Genomic DNA, 12,666 nt, shown 5'->3' on the forward strand with positions numbered 1-12,666 from the left:
AACAACTTCCTACTTTCCATTGGGTCTGTCCAAAGTTTTTCTCCTACTGCTTTCATACTTTTCCATATTTTCATTTATTTTCTGTGATATGAATTAGACGTCCAAAAAATAACCTGGAAAAAATCATCACACACATTTAGGGTTTTATACCATTTTATTCTGAAATGTCTTATTTTTATAGGGTCTTTTCCTAACTAAAGGTATGTTGGCCTCTTACTGATTCAGCCTTTTTTTAGATTTATTTTTTCATGAGAGACACACAGAGAGAGTCAGAGACACAGGCAGAAGGAGAAGCAGGCTCCCTCTGGGGAGTTGGATGCGAAACTTGATCCTGGGATTCAGGGATCACACCCTGAGCTCAAGACAGATGTTTAACCACTGAGCCACCCAGGCGTCCCAGTTTAGCATTCCCCGCCCCCCCCCCCAGCATGCGTGCAGTAGTTTATCAAAATGCATAGCATGAAGACAAATTAGATAAGTATACCTCATTTTAACTATTATGTCAGACTGAAAGTCAGTCCCATTCCATGGAATAGCAAAAGGAAAAAGAGCATTTCTGTATACATTTTATTTAAGTGTATTTTATACATTTGAGCACTTGAATACATTTTTGGGGGGGTTTTTGCCATTTTGAAGAGGTAGCAATGCTCTCTTCAACAAAACTGTAATGACTCCAAGGCACTTCTGTCGAGAAACATGTACCTAAAGGAAATTGCTTCATTAAACCTAAAACTTTCCTTTGCTTATAAGGATCTTGCCAGATGGGAATTTAGTGTTTTGAAGGCAGGTATCCACGTGGAATTTTGTTCCTGACATTAATGAATGATGTTCTGGATCCCAAAATGAGTGTTTCACTACAGGATTTCAAGAAGTGCCAGTCCAGGGTGTGACTGTAACTTGTCACGATGTGCAGATCAGTAAGTGCCAGGATGGCCTGTGGTGGAGTGACCATACCAGGGCATCAGTATCTATGAACGTTGGTAAAATCAAACTCTTGAATTTAAATTTCTGTATTGCCAAGCTTCTTGCAAATAGACCAAATAGCACGTTTTTTCAAAACACTTCCATTGAACTTCAAGGTATAGTAACTTACTGTGGATAGAACTTGGGATTGGAGACCACTGAGATTTATAACAGAGAGGTGTGTTCCGATGCAAGGTGTGCTACCTCCGCCTGACTTGTCACCTGACTTTGTCCACGAATGTGACTGGAAACACTTCTCCCTTATACAGTAGATCCTTGAACAACATGGATTTGAATTGAGCATGTCCATTTATATGTTTTTTTTTCAGTAAATATGGTATAGTACTATAAATGTATTTTCTTATGATCCTTATATTTTTCTTCATAGCACTTTCTTTTCTCCAGTTTATTTTATTATAAGAATACAGCATACTATGCATATAACCTACAAAATATGTGTTAATCGACTGTTCTTGTTATCAATGAGGCTTCCAGTCAACAGTAGACTATTAGCAGTTAAGTTTTTGGAGAGTCAAAAGTTATATGTGCATTTTTTACTATGGAGGGGTCAGTGCCCCTAACTCCCATGTTGTTAAAGGGTCAACTGTACTTCATTAGGATCTTTGGAGGGAGAATAAACTGGTTCATATTCTAATGCTTATAGGCTCCGTTATCCATACACACCATGTTGTTTCTCTTTTATTAAGTTCTGTCATCGGATGTCAATGAGGTAGCTATTATATTTGAAGAAACTAAGAATGGGAGAAGTCAGTCATCTTCATGGTCACGTATTAGTAAATGACATTCAAAAGCTTTTTTTCATTTTTCTCTGCTGTGTAGTGTAGTCATTACAGTTGTGTTTGGTGAGGTCAGTCAGAGTTGATTCACATCCCTAGCTTCACAGGTGACTAGAATGTTTTTGGGCAGGTAAGACATTCTCTTGGCTCTTCAGTTTTGTCATCCAAAACAGCTATAAAATAATACTTGTCTCAGTATCATTGAGAAGAGTAAACAATTTTATTCATGTAAACAACTTACCACGTATGGCACTCAACAAACAATACACTGTAGCTTTTATTATGGTTACTGGTAATGATGGATTATCTCTCTTTACTAATTGGCTGCTAGCAAGATTTGATCCAAATGTGTGGCCTATTAGTACATAATTATGTTGTACAGATTTTTAGCCTTGCTCTTGACTGCATCCACAGTTTTTTTTTCCTTTTGCCCTCATTTTATAATTCATAGAAATATATTTCCAGCTTTGTTCAAGTGTGATTGAGAAATACATATTGTACATATTTAAGGTGTAGATGTGATGTTTTGATATATATACATTGTGAAATGACTACCACAATCAAGCTAATTAGTGTGAATGTCTTTTACGTGTTGCTGTAAGCTAACTTAAATCCCTTCTAGGATAAAGGAGCATATAAAATACATGCCTACAGAAGACTCTTCCTAAGGATAGAGCACCTCGCCACATTTTAATTCACGGGAATATCTTTCCTTCCCTATTTGATTGCAGCGCTCATAGGCTTATATAATAGGCAGTGCACTTGAGATACTCTAGATTCACAGATGTTGTCTGTGTCTTAGAACTCTGGCCTGGAATCCAGATGCCTGCTGAGTCACGGAGGCATATTCAAAATATGTCAATGAGACAAAACTAGATTGTTTTATTAGAAGGTGGAGAGTTGAGGCACCAAGCCATAGGAAGGACCCACATTCATGGTTGAATAGTAGGGGAAATGAGACTTAGGGCCAGACAGGACACTCAGCAACCAAACGAACTGTGGTAGCAATGAAGCCCCATCTGGAGGCTTCAAGTAATCTTAATGGTACCTTTGTCAAATTGTGAAGCAATAGTTCGGTTGAATAAAAAAGTAACTACTTTTATTGATTTCTGTGCTCTAGGAAATGAGATGGGTATTCTATATACATTATACAAAAATCTAGATATTTTTATTTTTTATTTTTTTCCATAGGAATAATAAAACTGAAGGTCATAAAATTAACTTGTTCAAGATCTGTTTGTGAAGCCCACATTCCCTTCTAACATTCTTTATAAATGACTCATCTTACACCAAAGTCCATGCTGTTAACCATTACAATATATCTCATACCACATTTAGTGAGTCTTAGCTCAACAGAGTTAAGTGACAATAATAATAATAATGATGGTAAGGGAAATAAATTTAGGTTGTTGTAAGTTATCTCTGGATCAAGTGACTGGCTTGGAAGATAATGAGGAAGTATATGTGTGTGTGTTTGAGAGTGAAATCAGATACTAGTATCTAGACATGGAAGAAAAACCATCACATTCATCAACTAGATTCTCATGTCTTTTTTTAAAAATTTTTTTGTATTTTTTTATTGGAATTCGATTTGCCAACATCTAGTATAACACCCAGTGCTCTTCCTGTCAAGTGCCCCCCTCACCCAGTCACCCCATCCCCCTGCCCAACTCCCCTTCCACTACCCCTTGTTTGTTTCCCAGAGTTAGAAGTCTCTCATGTTTGTCACCCTCTCTGATATTTCCCACTCATTTTCTCTCCTTTCCTCTTTATAGATTCTCATTTCTATAAAAAAGTAAAGAATAAACAAATTATCTTTAATAAAACCTAATGTTCTTACATTAAGAGATACATGAAAATATTGGCTATGCCACTAGCAAATGTTCAGAAAGTTGAAGATATGCATGTTATGAATACTGATGGTTTCTTAAGGTTCTTATTTATTCAGAGACACTAATGATTTGTAAAGTAGGAGAGATTAGCCAAAGAAAACATTTGCTAATACTTAAAAAAGATAAACATGCTAACTTGGCTCCTTTTCTATGGGCTAAATAGTTTCCTATCCTAGTTAGACCTGAACAGTTCTGTATTTCTTGAGGGATGTGGCCAAAATCTAGGATTCAGGAGTACTGCAGGTGACATGGGACTTCTCTTCCCTTTCCACTAATTAGATGTGACACTTAAGTCTAATCTCTTGACACCTTCAATTCCCTCATTCACAAAATTGGAAAACAAGCAAGCAAGCAAACAAACATCTTTTGGGGCTTCCTCCTACTGTGTTCTTATCCTATATGAATATGTTAGGGAGGCATCTCCTTTGTAAAGCCAACTTCCTGGAAGTTCATCTCCTCTCTACTACCACCAAATGCCTCATCTTAAGACCATTTAAGTTAAAAACATTTTATTTACATTAAAAAAAAAGATTTTATTTGTTTATTCATGAGAGATAGAAAGGCAGAGACATAGGCAGAGAGAGAAACGGGATTCTTGCAGGGAGCCCGATGTGGGACTCGATCCCAGGACCCCGTGATCATGACCTGAGCCAAACGCATACACTCAACCACTGAGCCACTCAGGTGTCCTTTATTTACAATTTTTATGATGACAGCAGCCTGATCATATAATTTTATAGATATCAGAATGAGATGGCATCACTGAAGTAAAGCAGGGTACTCAAGTTAATGAATTTAAAAAAGAGTTTGTTGATAACAAGGTGACAATACGGGAAAAATAAATGTAAGTGACATGAGGAGAAAAAACAAACCACACCTTGAGTGCTGGCCCAGAGAGCCCAAAGCAATAAGCATGAGGTGGGTGGTGAAGGGCCATGGCCCTATTTTCGTGGGAAAATACCAAAGGAGTATAAGTAACCAAAGAGTTAGTTTGGTTTTCAAAATCAAAATATCACTGAGTTTATTGGCATCAGATCATTATGATATAGGATAGAAAAATCTAGAAAAGAATCCTTCCTTTCCAGGCAGCGTGTCAAGTTTTTATTATGCTGCCATGTTTACATTTAGTATTCATCTTTTAAGAAGCAACAGAAATCTCAGAAAGAATTTAGAAAAATAGCAAAGGTGTCAGCAAATATCACTTGCCCTATGTTATTTGTGTAGTGAAAACCTAAAAGTGGTTTAATTTTGCCTCAGGAGAAGTTGAATATGCTTTCTTTATGACACTTATGATTTCTTCCCTACGTGAAGGAAGAATATTAACACTTCATTGATGCTTTCTTTCTGTTTCCTTGAAACAGGGAAGTGAAGTTGCAGCTTTTGAATTTGTAAGTTGAGTGGGAAAACAACACATAATAGAAAGGGAAAAGAGTCTGACTGGAAATTTATTTCTCTTGTCCATTCAGAAGATTCATTTTCTTTTGCAAAATGATACATTGGAAGAAATACCTTATTTTATCATTTTTTCCCCACGCATTTCAATTTATCTCCCTCTCTGGACTATTCTCTTCCCTGGACAATTCTCTCTTGAATCCTTCTAGATTTCCAGATGCTTGCAGCATTCTATTAATGTGGTAGTAGGATTTCAGTATTTGCTTTCAGAATTGTATTGTTGTGGTAATAGGATCTCAATATTTAACAACTTCAATATTTAAACTCGAATGTTTTCCTCAGTATTACATTCAGAAAAGCCTTTCCCCCGCCCTTGAGCCCTTAAAAAAGCATAGACAGCTTTCCAGAATGACTGAAGTATCTGTTCACTATAAATATATTCAGATGGTCAACAGCCTACGGTAATAGAATGCGAATGAGATCCACTCAGCGCTGTAAGATGATAATGCTGGGTGATAATTGCACAGCAATATTACTATATCAGGGAAATGATGTCTTGGATTCATTAACAGTGCAATGTAGTCAATGATAGGCAATCATTCTGTGCAGAAGAGAGAATCTAAACGCACAAGGAAAGTACGGGGGGTATATTTGCTAAATCAAAACTATGAGGCCTCGGGGATAACATTTGATAAAATGTGACCAATTTATGCAATAGTCATTAGGGATGACTTAATTTTACTGGTTAAAATATTCTAATCTTAACAAGGGACTGGAATCAATGTGCTATCTATTCTGAATAGCTTTAAAAATCATTTTGGGTGATTACTGGATCTTGTTATTTTTGCAATTTTCTTCATTGAAAGCTCCCACAAAACAATTTACATTTTTATTATATGGATTTTGCAAACAATTGTATAAAGAATTAGAATCATACAGAGAAATGGTAAGTTTTTTTTTTAATTGTCTACTTTTATTTAAAAAAAACAAGCAACTATTTTGCTTGGATCTGATGCCTAATACACTTAGGGAAGACATCTCAATCCTAATTAAGATAAATAGTTCACAATGGTAAACTCAGATTTTGTTAATCAGCTCTTCTTATATCACAAGTAAGTCCTCAAAAAGATGTGTGCGTTTTCATGGCAAGCACTTTATTTTTTCATTGTGTTTTTTTCCTACTTTGATAACAAAAGGATAAAGCCCATTTTACTAAACAGGCCCTTCAGCATGTTGGTTTACACTTGATGAATTTTTCATGCCTAAACAATTGGTTCTCAGTATTCATATACCAATGGTTCTTCTATCTTCAGTTTAGTGGATGTGAACTGATTGCAAAGAATGGGGCCATGTGAACTGGTCTTGTCATGGACTCAGGGTGAACTGCAAGGCTGCTGTCCCAGAGTGATGTTAAAGGTGTTCTTTTCACCCTCAGGTGTCTTTGTTTGGATGCCAGGTACGTCATTACTCCTCACTGAGCCAGCTGCTGCTTTTGATAAGACTGCTCTAGGAATTTAAAATGTATTCATTAAAAACAAACTAACACACACACACACAAAAAAACACAGGCATATCAAACCTGAGATAAGAAATGCCTTGTGGCAGTATTTCATGTGAAGCCGTTTTTGTGTTTAGCCTAGAGTAGTTATGCCTTTGCATAGCTGCAAGCTGATATTATAAACACTTGGTAAAGTTTAAGGAAATCTATCTAATTAGATTTCCTAAGGATAAGAGATGTATACTGGTTTGAGGTCATGTTTTCCATATGAAGGCATTTAGAAAAATCAACATGTATTTGAACCCTAAATATTAGTTAAGCAGAATTTTTATCATTCACATATTAGGAAAAAAGATAAAAATGAGCTTAAAATTAAATCAGATTAGGGATTTAATTATAGTCAGTATCCTTTTAGCTCATTCTTCCACACTTTTTCTTTTTACAATTTCTTGTTGCATAATGTGAAATAATGTTCAGAATTAATGCTCTGAAACCCTGCAAAATTGTGAATAATTAAAGAAATGTTATATTTTATTGCCCATTAATCATAAGGTATTAGAAAAACTTCAAAAACAGGATTGAAAGGAGTTTTTTTAACAGCCAGAATTCAACAAACAAGATTATGTAATTTCCTGAGCATGTCATTTAAGCTTGAACCCATTCTTTACCCCATGTTTTAGGTAGATAGTGTCATATTTTATGTCCTTTTATTTTTTGAGTTCCTTGACTGATTTATTTTTAAAAATTTTATTTATTTATTCATGAGAGACACACAGAGAGAGAGAGGCAGAGACACAGGCAGAGGGAGAAGCAGGCTCCATGCAGGGAGCCCGATGTGGGACTCGATCCTGGGACTCCAGGATCATGCCGTGGGCCTAAGGTAGGCACCAAACTGCTGAGCCACCCAGGGATCCCCTCCTTGACTGATTTTTAACAGAAATATTCATTTCTACTTTCCTTTCCATTCAGAGACCCCTATAATATTTCCTGCTGAGCTGTTTTAGTGGTCATGAACTCCTTTAGTTTTTGTTTGGGAAACACTGTATCTCTCCTATTCTGAATGATAACCTTGCTTGATAGAGTATTCTTGGCTGCAGATTTTTCCTGTTCAGCACTTTGAATATAACGTGCCAGTTTCTTCTGGCTTGTAAGGTTTCTGCTGAAAAATCTGGTGGTACACTGATAACCTTATGGGATTTCCCTTGTATGTAACTGTCTTGCTGCTTTAAATTTTTTTTTATCACTACATTTGCCACTTTAATTTTAATATGTCTTGGTGTGGTTCTGCTTTTGTTGATTTTGTAGGAAGTCCTCTATGCCTCTTGAATCTAGATATCTATTTCTTTCCCCAAATTAGGGAATTTTCCAGCTATTATTTCTTGAAATGAATTTTCTGCCCCTTTTCTCTCTCTCTCTTTCTGGGATTCCTGTAGTATGAATGTTATTACATTTAATGGAGTCCCTGAGTTCCCTGTGTCTTGTTGCTCCCTATGATATATTGCATAATTCTTTTTTCTCTCTTTTGTTTGAATTGATTACTTTCTATTAGTTTGTCCTCCGGGTCACTAATTCATTCCTTTGCTTCTTCCCTCCTGCTGTTCATTCATCAAGCACATTTCTCACTTCATTTTTTGAGCCCTTTACTTCTGCTTTGTTAATTCCTTATCTCAGTATTAAGGATCTCAATGATGCCTTCTGCTCTTTTCTCAAGTGAATATCTTTATGATAATTACTTTAAATTCTTTATCAGGCATGTTACTTATATCTGTTTCACTTTGATCTCTGGCCATGGCCTCATCCTGTTCTTTCATTTGGGGCAGATTCCTCTGTCTTCTCATTTTATCTAAGTCTGTGTGCCTGTTGCTGTATATTAGGAAAGTCAACTATGGTCTTCTGTTTTTGAGGATAATGGGATTGTGAAAAGAAATCCTGTAGTGCCCTGCAGTGTAGCGTCCCCTGTTTTGCAGGGTCTGGCTCTTCAGGGAATATCTCCAGTGTGTGCTGCATACACTCTGTTGTGTACTGGCTGCTTTATACTTCAAGCCAGACATCTGCAGAGGTTCTCTTTGTTGTGGGCAGGGTTTGGTCCCTGACCCGAATACCACACAATTTAACTAGTTGTGCTCTGGTCTGCTTGTGAAATGAGACCTGTCATCACTGCCACTGGATCTGGGGCCCTGCAAAAGTCCCAGGTCAAGAGATGCAGTGTAGGCAGGGGTTTGGTTCAGTCTTCTGTGGGAGGGAGCCTGCTGTGCTGGGACTCAGGCAAGTAACTGGGAAGACTGGTTCCACTGGAGTGCAGGTGTGGGGAGGAGCTTGGTGAAAGCAAGTTAGGTAGCACAAGTAAGCACTGTGCTGATTCCCACAGGTGGTCCTGTGTTATGCTGAGGGGCGGGGGATGGAAATAGTGCTGGTCAGTTCCATTGTTCCTGGAGGGGTCGTTCTGTGAATACTACCTCTATGGGACACGCTCAGAGATGAGCGGATAACCTCCCCACTCTGTGGCCCGCGTGCTCTTCAGATTGCTGTTTCCTCTTCCGGTTGTTTGCCTACCTTCTCTCCAAGAGCAGCCCTAATGCCTCCAAGCACTCCTAAGGCAAGCCTACTGACCTTTAGAACTCCAGGCTTTAAGCCTTACTGGTTCTAAGAACTCATGAAATTCAGCCCTCTCACTTTACTAGTTAATTGCTAGTGGATTTGTCTTCTCTGTTTGTGTTCCCCTATGTGCTAGTCTGTCTTGTCCTTCTCTGGGCCTGAGGCTCCTCCCCGCTGTGTTGGTGACAATCCATTTCTCTCCAAACCACATCTTCGTACTTCCTACCTGCTTCGATACAGTCTCTTCTCTACCTTTAGTTGTAGAGTGTGTCCTGACAGTCTTCAGATTGATTTCTGGAGTATTTAGGATGATTTGATAGTTATCTAGTTGTATTTGTGGGATAAGGCAAGCTTAGGGCCCTCCTACTCTGCTGCCATTTCCCCTCTAAAAATCTGAGCATGTTGTTTAATCTAGATTTATCTGTATGGAACATGTGTTCTAGAGCTAAGGGTTACCATCTAAAGCAAATTATTTTTTCTTAGACTATAGGAGCTAAAGGCATTATAATTTTCTTATAGGGCCTAAAGTCATCTATTTTATTTATATTAATTTTGATACATGTCATCAATGTCTAAATGCTTATTCAGCAAACACTTATTAAATGAATACCGTGTCCAAGGCATGGTTCTGGTGCTTGTTGATAGATCAGTGAACTAAAAAGAAAAAAGTTCTTACCCTCATAGATTTGCATTTTAGCCAAGGGATAGAGAAAATAAATGAGAAATATAGCAAAGAAACATGCTTTATATCTTAATAAATGCCACATAAAAAGGAAAATTAAGTAAGGTAAAGATGGTTAAATATGCAAGGAAAATTACACAGCTACAATATTTTTTGTTGACGCATTATAGAATTATATCTCCTATATATGTATAATACTTTTATAAACACTGGTCTAGGCTACCATTTGGAAATTGTGAAACAAATCACTGTTCTGTTAGAACAAAATCACTTGACAAACATAAATTGACAAATCTACGAGGAGTGTAGAATAAATCTAGAATCCAGAAACCATTATGTATTATTTCTTTTCAATAATTCTGGAGCTTCATGACAAACTTGCAACTGTATTCTATCTTTGTAATTTTTATAACCTGAGTATAAGCCAACCCATATGCATAACTGTGAAACAAAAGATCACCATGCATTTATGTGATGAAAAGATAATTTCATAGGGCACCTGGGTGGCTTAGTGGTTGAGTGTCTGCCTTTGGCTCAGGTTGTGATCCCAGGGTCTTGGGATTGAGTCCCACATCAGGCTCCCTGTGGGGCCTTTTCCCTCTGCCTATGTCTCTGCTTTTCTCTGTGTCTCTCATGAATATATATATATATATATATATATATATATATACACACACACACACACACACATATATATATATATATATATCAATAGATGGTTATTCTAAAATGCTATAGAATAATATAAACATAGAGTAAAAATTATCTTCTTCCTTTTTCCTAGCCATCTTTAGATGCATCAGCTTTGCTGGTTTGTGGGTGAGTGCTTTGTACAGTGTCCCAAAAGGCTAGGGAATCTGGGCACTAACTCCATTCTCCCCTTCCCAGTGATAGGAATTCTTTCAAGTCAAGTGTCCAGTTAGCACTGAGCAGAGATGGTCGTGGGGATGGGATGATGTACCAAAATGAAGCTGTTCCTCTTCTTTGGGCATGGTTATTCTCAGGTATTTTGTTGCACGGTGTTGCTATTGGGTTCTTAAGTGGAATCCCAAGCTCTCCGAGAACTATTTAAATTCATAAATAGAATTCTGTTGAATTCTTGATCTTTATTGGAAGATGAAGGCTGGAGCCTCTAACCTTACCATCTTGGTAAAAAATCTTGCCTCTGTTTTTAGGATTATTTGCTCCAGTGGGGAGGAGAGATAGCAAAACAAATCTTTGAAAATACCAGAGACACTCAGTTCTACTACAAATGGATATGATATATAAAGAATTATTAAAATAGCTAGTTTAACAATGGAACTAGTTTGCATTTAAGGCTATCATAAGCAATGAAACGGTCTAGACTCTGTAAAGATGCAGCTCTCCTTCACAATGCTATACAAAGCAAAACTCATTGGAATACATTAAACTTCAGAGTGCCTTTCTACAGTCCTTCTACCAAAAGCCCCGAGGATTGCCTTTGAATGACTCCTCATTACACTTCCAGAACTGTGAAAGCACTGTGGAAGTCTATTTGGTAGTCTTGTTATGGAATTCACTGGTTTGGGAAAACCAGGTTCCAAGCAATAGTAGTATGAGGAACCTCATATCAAATTCTGACTTGTCAATGGAATTCTTTCTAAATTCTTGACAAATATCTGAGGGACCCTTTAAAGTCAAATAGGTTAGATGTTAAAAATTGTCTTCTTTACTTGCTTTTCTGGAGTTTAGTTTGTGACCGAACTTTAGATTTTTAATGCTATTACTCCTCCATTTGCAAAAGTTATTGCAATAAAAATAATTGTTGATATCTTTGAGATATGTGAATAGTTAAATATTTGAAATAATTGAAATAATTATGGTAGTTAACTAAAATAGGTATGTTAAAATAAGCAGTTGTCCTCTTCATGCTTTAACTCTAACAAAATCCCTTGTGGACTCCTTTCCTGACCTTCCATGTTACTCTTCCTGTGCAAATCCTCACTTCCTCACTTGACATCCTGCATTTTAACTATTTCTTTACTCATTGATCTAACTGAACCATGAGTTAGATCCCTTCTTAGAGGGAAGGAATCTTCTCAAATTCACCGTGTCTTGTCAGTTTTGGAAAATTCTCAGTCATTATCCTTTCAGATATTGCTTTTGGCTTGTTCTTTCTACTTTGTCTGGAAGTCTAATGAAAATGTATAATTCCTTTTAATATTATGCATTTGTAAGCATATGACTATCTGTATTATATACATAATGTTTTCACACAGTTTGTCTGAACTACTTGATATACATCAAGTAGTAGGGGCTGGGCTCTGTTACTGATATTAAAGAACTAGGTCAAAAAATATTTATTGACAGAGATAATATACGCATTCTCTCTTTTATTTTAAATATATTATAAATCTAAGTAAAACAAGGAATTCCTGGTATAGAAAATATTCTTTCTTACATGCATTATCTCATTGTGCTAAATGACCCTGCTTAAGTAATATGATGTGAGTTCTGATATAGAACGCACCTTCTTCTCTCCTCCTTCCTCTTCTTCTTTTCTTCCTTCTCCTTCTACTCCCCCTCCCCTCCCCCCACCCTTTCTTCTCCCCCTCCTTCTCCTCCTCCTCCTCCTTCTCTTTCGGCTAAATGGTTCTTTAGAATTAGCCTATAAAATTATTGTTTAGATGATCACCAATATTGCCACGAAGCACATTGCTAGTATGTGCTGTGTTATTTTCCATGTGATATTAGTCATTAATGTAATTTCTTGAGATGTTTTATTATCAATATGCCAGACAAGGTAACCTAAGGAGGACTTCCGGCACAAGATGTACAAAATATTAAATAGATTTTCCTTTAGTATTATAATAGCATTGGTAAAAA

General features: G+C 36.9%; 1 protein-coding gene across 10 annotated transcripts in view; it reads left to right on the forward strand.

The window, feature by feature from the left end:
- The window catches only part of PXDNL (peroxidasin like), a 429,120-nt gene that overhangs the window by 88,444 nt on the left and 328,010 nt on the right, over positions 1 to 12,666 (forward strand). Inside the window, exon 1 of one of the 10 annotated variants that reach the window (XM_072804663.1) lies at positions 6,355 to 6,500. The exons of the other annotated variants lie outside the window; for them this stretch is intronic. The gene's annotated coding sequence lies outside the window, so the exon portion shown is untranslated. Of the gene's footprint in view, positions 1 to 6,354; positions 6,501 to 12,666 lie in introns of those variants that run through there. 10 annotated transcript variants of the gene reach the window in all.

The sequence above is a fragment of the Canis lupus genome, chromosome 28, assembly GCF_048164855.1.
Source record: "Canis lupus baileyi chromosome 28, mCanLup2.hap1, whole genome shotgun sequence".
Classification (NCBI taxonomy): domain Eukaryota; kingdom Metazoa; phylum Chordata; class Mammalia; order Carnivora; family Canidae; genus Canis; species Canis lupus.